This window comes from Balaenoptera borealis (genome assembly GCF_965194805.1).
Source record: "Balaenoptera borealis genome assembly, chromosome: 11".
Taxonomy (NCBI): Eukaryota; Metazoa; Chordata; class Mammalia; order Artiodactyla; family Balaenopteridae; genus Balaenoptera; species Balaenoptera borealis.
Window position 1 is genome coordinate 68,539,841 of NC_138868.1, and position 7,174 is coordinate 68,547,014.

Genomic DNA, 7,174 nt, shown 5'->3' on the forward strand with positions numbered 1-7,174 from the left:
TCTCATTTGAAAAATGAGAGATATTGTAAGTCTTATGGATGTTTACAAGGAAAAAGTGGTAAAATTCTGCCATTAAATAAAATGATGCTATTATCTAGGATGACCCCCAAATTGCCTTTATGAAAAGTAAAACCTCTCAGAGGAAATCACTAGATAGTTTCTTCATATTATTTTTTCTTTTATATTGAGTACGAAATTGGTTGTATTTCCAGTTCGGTGAGCCCAGCAGCAGTACAAAATGAGTCAGCTAGCTTGAATTTTACTCACCAAACCTAAAGATGTTGATGGTTTATTTATTTATTAAAAATTCATACCCTTGGAGTCCTGCTTTCGGTACAGCTGACTAGTTCCTATCAGACCTATCCCTTTACCAGATAACAACTACAAAATCTGGCAGGGAATAGGCAACCACCTAAATTCTGTGAAGTGTGAACAAAAGCGAGCTGATCAATAAGGGAGTTGACACACAGAAAAAGGGAATAGGAAGGGTGAAATATCAGTTCCTATGTCTTTTAGCCTGAGGGTAACTTGCAATCAAAGCTACTCTGGCCATGAAACTTCAATCCCAAAAGTTCAGGGCAACCAATGTTGCAGAAAAGAGAGAGGAGAATCCCAGAAAGGAAGTACCCAGAAATGATAACACCAAATTCTTTGTATAAACTTTTTGAGTCTCTGCCCCCTGTGCTAGTCCTATGAGCAGTCTTCAGCTAAAGACAAAATTACCCAAGCAGGTAAAAGCAAATAAGTCCACTCCCGGATATGTCATAATCAAGCTGGTGAAAACAAAGCTAAAAGGAAAACCTTGAAATAGGCCATATAAGGATGAGATAGTTCCACATAGGGGGAATAATTTTTGAATGAATGCTGACTTTATCAAAAATATATAGTCCAGAAAGCATTGGAAAACATCATTAAAGTCTTGGAAAGGATTTATTATCAAACCATAGTTTCAGACAAAGCAAATATATCCATTGACACTGAAAATGGAATAGACTAATTTTTATATAAAATGCAATGGAGAATTCATTTCCATTGGATCAGCACTATAGGAAATTCTGAAGGAAGTTCTTCAGGCTGGAAATGAAGAAAATCAAAAATGGTAAATGTTTAGTAAGCAATTTTTCTTTCTTATTTCTTTAAACTACATAGGATTGCTTGAAACAAAAAGGATTGTGTTTTCTTTTCTTGTTTATAATGTATGCTAGTATAATAGAATCTAGTATTGTAAAAAGAATGAGAACAGTAGATGAAGGTCTACATTAATTAAAGGTTAACACATATTTAATTAATACAATATTAACTACAAAGTGACTATGAAAATTTAGGGATGAAAGAGATCACCTCAGATCTGACAGACACTGAGAGAATAAAACAATGATACTGTGGATAATTTTATGCCAATAAATTTGACAATTAAGATAAAATGCATAGGTGATATAAACATTTATGGTAACATAAGATGTCCCTCACAACAAAAATTTGACATCCATCCATGGACAAAAGTGTTTTTGAGGAAGCTGTGGGTACAACATCATACACCAAGGGGCCAGGGAGGAATCTGGGCCACCCATGCATTGGGAAACTGGCAGCCAGACTTTGGTCCTGGATGTGGACCCTGCAGTGGTTCATGAACCAGCTCCAGCTTCTCTTGAACACAGCACAGGAACCCCTGGAAAACAGTGACACAGACAATTGCCCACAGATGAGAGCCTTTGTAGAAGTCCAGGTTTCTAGAGGAAAAGTTCCAGCAGACCACTTGAGGAAAAAAGAAAATGAGTTTGGATGCTTTGGAGATAGTAAGAAGAACTGTTTAACTTTACATGCCTCACACCTCCTCCAAGAGGACACAGCTTAGGGTCAAGAGAGATCTTCCTCATCCTGTGAATTCTTCCTCTGAACAAAGAGAAAATGTGTGAGTGGGTTGGCTTCCCCATCTATACAGGGTGCTGCCAAAGGGGCTCATTTTTCTCACCCCAATCCAGAATATCGAATCATGAGCTACATGACACAAGGGCAGGTGTATGCCTAGAAGATCTGAGAAGGCCTCGGAATCCTTACCAGTGCTATAGGAAGTATTTCTCTCCTGAGGTCAGTCAGTAAAGACTGGAGGAGGTGGCTGATATTTCAAATATAATCAGCAATGCAACACTTCAAAAACATGAAATAAAATCAAGGAAATATGACACCAAAGAATCAAAATTTACTAATAACTAACCTCATAGAGTTAGAGATGTGCATTTTACCAGATAAACAATTCAAAATAACGATTTGAAGAAAACTCAGTGAGCTACAACACACACACACACACACACACACACACACACACACACACACAGAAAGATAATTCAATGAGATCAGAAAAACTATACATGACCAATATAAGTTTAACAGAAGTATAGAAATCATTTAAAAACTCAAATGGATATTCTGGAGCTGAAGAAACAATGAATGAAATGAAAACTGCCATAGAGATCCTCAACAGCAGACTTGATCAAGCAGAAGACAGAATCAGTGAGACTGAAGGTAGGAACTTGAAATTACTCTCCTTGGAGTGGACAAAGAAAAAACAAGAAAAAAGAGTGCGGAAAGCTTACATGATCCATAAGACAACATCAAAAGAACCAATTTGTAAATTATTGGAGTTTCAGAAGAAGAGAAGAAAAAAAGGGAGAAGGGAGCAGAGAATTTATTTAAAGAAATAATGACTGAGAAGTTCCCAAATTTGGGGAGAGATTTAGATAACAAATTTCATGAAGCTCACAGATCATCAAAGAAAGTCAATTTAAAGATATCCTTTTCAAGATATATCATAATAAAACTGTAAACGTTGTGGAGGTGAGATAAGACAACTAACTACCATGCACTTTTGGCAAAGCATAACATGGAGCAACCACTTTGGCTAAGGGCTGTTTTGTTGTTGCTTGCTTTGTTTTTTTCTTTAATAATCTTGAACATACATCTACCAGATGACTCAGGAAACCTATATATTTGTCCAGGAGTATTGAAAAATATGTTTACAAAAATATTTGTACAAGAATTTTCATAAAAAGCTTTACTCATAAAAACCCAAAACTAGAACCAGCCCAAGTATCTATTAATAGGAAAATGACTTAAACTGTAGTATATTTGTGTACTGGAAATCTAATCAGCAATAAAAAGATACAAACCACTGATACATGTGGAAATAAGACTAAATCTCAAGTATTCAGCTGTCTTTAAGTTACCTTATCAAAATATGCATACTCTACTATTCATTTTTATGAAATTTTAGCAAAGGAAAGCTAAATTTTGGTGAGGAAAAATCAGAAATCTGATTATCTCCAGCTCTGCAGAGGAGAGGGGAAGGGAGCTCTGATTTACTTTGAAGTATTTGTCTATTTCCATGGTATAAATACTACCACCATGCCCAATTTCGAATCAGGTAATTTGCTTAGGCTCTCCCTAACCTTCAGTCTTTTGGCCGTTTCATTTTCCTTACCTGTTCACAAACCATCTCTGCTAGTCAATGTTTATTGATCATCTACCATGTACTACTTTCAATGTCAGTCAACTGGAATGTCTCCCTCTGAGAAAAGTCACAAAAGGTAATGCTTCATTAATGTTTTTATCAAGTTGGATAAAGTAACCAGGTTCTTCTATGTCCTACCTTGCACCTTCATGTACCACTATTCTTAGGCAACTTTGTATTAGTTATAGGTCAAGCTTTTTCTTTCCAAAACATCCACAATCCCCTGAAAGTTGGTTCTATGATTCTGAGGTAAAAACAACCTATTCTTTTTTTCTTATTTGAGTCAACCACAGAAGGCACTCAAAACATGTTAGTTGATTTGAATTAGTTTGAATTAAAAAATACATATGGAACATATGTTGTGTGCAGGGTTAGATACAAGGTCTGCAAGGAAGTTTGAACTATGTCGGCACTGAAGCTTATAATGAAGTACAGGGGAAAGGGAATTCTAAAAATAATTTAAAATATAAGGTAGCATATGCTTTGCTCCAAATGAATGGTATAAACAATAAGTACTAAAGACTTATGATGGCCAGGATTTGAAACATCTGTGATTGATTTTTTTTTACAACTTTGACCTAACTCAACTGGACTGAAAAAAATGTTTTTTTCTAAATCAGAACAGCTGTCTATAGTTAAGTCACATAGTAAGAATGCCCTGGACTCAGTGATGAAACCATATTAAAATAACACTTGCAGACCGCGGAAGGAGCGAGAAAGGCAAGCCGTACCTGCATGCCTCTTCCGCCCCTGCACGCCTCTTTCGCCCCGGGCCCAGAAGGGAGATGTGGCCGGGGCTTCGCCAGCCTCACTAGGTCTGCCATTTTCAATCTTCAGAGTCTGTTGACTGTAATCTTGTTGCTTCTATGTACCTGTGCTTATATCCTATCCTTGGCACTCAGCCTCCTGGACAAAAACAAAACTGGGCTGTTGGGTATATTTTGGAAGTGTGTCAGAACTGGTGAACGGAACAGTCCTTATGTTGCAGTATGCTGTATTGTGGTGGCCTTCAGCATCCTCTTCATACAGTAGCTTGGAAAAATGCCAGAATTCAGTTGCCATCAGATTTAAATATGAAAAAAATAAAAGACTTATCTGCAGAAAATAATGGAAGGAATGGTTAACCCTTTTATCTCTGAACATTGAATGAGATAAATTTTCAGCTGCTGTTCTCTATTTTAGTTATTGGACCAATGTTCTATATAAATAATTAGGATGTAACCATTTAATATTCAGAGTTTAAATATGTCTGTAGCAATCAACCTCAGTACTGTCACTACAATATTACATTCTGCATATGTCATTCTGTTGTGTCAGATACCAGTTTTTAGTGAGGTATCTTTAAGGCACATAGGAGAAAACAAAATTGGTAAATTATTTAAGTTCCTTTCACTGTGATTTGGAAACGATAAATCTTTATAGAATGAGACTTTTTTTGGACTAGCTTTTTTATTGAAAAAGTTCAATTCGTGTTGGTAAGGGTTGCATTCATATTTAATAATGCTTGCTTTTCCTCTGGCCACATCATTTTGAGCATTAACCAGAGTACCTCTACTCTTAGCAAACTGTAGTTTACTACAGGTGTTTAAACTATTTAAAACAAGACTATGCAGTTCTTAAGGAGGAAGATAAATGAGAAGTGACTTAAGAGTGCTATTGAAAAAATGTTCCTATTTAACATAAAAGAATTCAGAATAAAAATAAACAAATAAAAATAAAATAACACTTGCAAGAATTGTTTTTCATCATTTTTCACAATAAGAAGCAGTTTATGCAGAAGTGTGTGGAAGAAGAGAGATACGAGGGAGGAAAAAGAGAAAACAAGGAAGAGAGTGATGAAGAGGGAACATTGACATGAAATCTAACATCCTTTAGAAGCTTGATAGGATTATAATTCTGTGATAGAATAGTAACCTAGTGCTTTGGAATACTGTCTCAATTCAAAGACAATAAGAAAAATTTCCTGTTGCTGAAAGTATATGAAAAACCAAAAATAAAACAAAGTGAAAAACACTCATCCTAGATTTGACCCCAGAAATGTAGGGAAATATTTTGCTACAAGTTTCTATGGGTAATTTTTATAATCATTTAAATATTTCAATATTTGCAAATCAGAAAACCAGGAGATTTTAGAATATGATGCTTTTTCTAGTGAATGATTATAGTAACACTAGATATACAATTTATTCGTGGAAAAAAGGATTCAAACAATTTTTTAAATTCTGAAGTTATAAGAGGGAAGAGATTCTCGTATTTTTCACAAGTACTATTTTGTGTAAAAACAGATCAAAGTTATAAAGCCAGAGATCCAATCTTTCTGGCCCTCAAATTTTAAAAAATCAAGTTTATATATTGATCACTTTTAGTTTTTGTATATATATATATATATATATGTCCTATGAGAAACAGCAGGATGTGGATGGCAGTGTTGGCCTTGGCAGCATGTAGATCTTGTTCAAAATAATCCTCTATCACCTCTTAGCTTCTTTTCACCTTCATTTCCTTATCTATAAATTCTTTTACTATGGGTTAAATATACACATGTCAAATGTCATGTGTATTTAATAACAGCAATTATGAATAACAAGGTGTCAGTGCCTTTTCATTTTGGCATGAAGTCACAACCCAATCTCCTCTTCCAAGCTTTCATTTAACTTCCATATTAACTAAATTTTAAGTTAATTTATATTGAGAATATATGATCTGAAGACCAATAGAATACACCTCTAAATAATGGACACAAAATAGAATGATTCCTTTATATATATCTTCTTATGATGACTATAGTATTGCTTTGTAATGATTTGGTTATCTAAAAATTAACTCTTACCCTAGTTAACTAAAGAATATATATATATATGACAACATATAGATATATACATATATATCTGACGACATGCAATATTATCCCAGCTTTGCTAAAGTACCAGAGGAATATTGTTCTTTAAGAAATAAGAAGATTTCCATTTGTCTTTTTTCAGTTCTCCCTGATTGAAAATTACCTCCTCACCAATCTACAACACTAACTGCATTAAGACTTGCAAATTAAAATTTTATTTATTTTGTCCTCACCATATCTGAATAACTTTTACAGACAAATTTATTTTAAACTATGAATTGCATTCTTTTAATATCATACATTTTTACCATTAGCAGGTATATATGGATATCTCTAAAATACAGAAGTATGTTAGCTAATTGAAGGACAGTCTAGCATATTTTTTTAGTATTATCAAGCACTATCAAAAAAATTTTATTAAGCTTTGGCATTGGTTACTTTTAAACAGGTTACTGAAACACTGAGCTATTGGAAAAATGGACTGCAATTATTCTCCCCACTTTTAGTGCCCTCTACCTTGAAGAAATTATTTCACAAATATCCAAAAACACTTTGATATTTAGTTAGAAAAGCAAATGTGTATATGGAAGAGAAAGAGGTAGTAAGTTATAAATATACTAAAAATTGCATTTCCCAACAATTAGAAACTAAAGCCTATAAATAAATAACCAAATAAAGAAACAGAAAGTTTAACCACATCAGCTGACTTTTGCTCAATATCTCAAGTACTGAAAATAAATCTTTATCTGATAAATTTTCCACTGAGCTATTGCATAGCATCTTAGAGAATTAACTTCTCAGAAAAAAAGTGAGCTATCCATTTCGAA

General features: G+C 34.1%; 1 pseudogene across 1 annotated transcript; it reads left to right on the plus strand.

The window, feature by feature from the left end:
• The first annotated feature begins 3,420 nt into the window (after nucleotides 1–3,420).
• On the plus strand, nucleotides 3,421–4,969 carry LOC309606141 (protein kish-A pseudogene; annotated as a pseudogene). Its single transcript has one exon. The product of its transcript is annotated as a protein kish-A pseudogene (transcript).
• The last annotated feature ends 2,205 nt before the right edge of the window (nucleotides 4,970–7,174 follow it).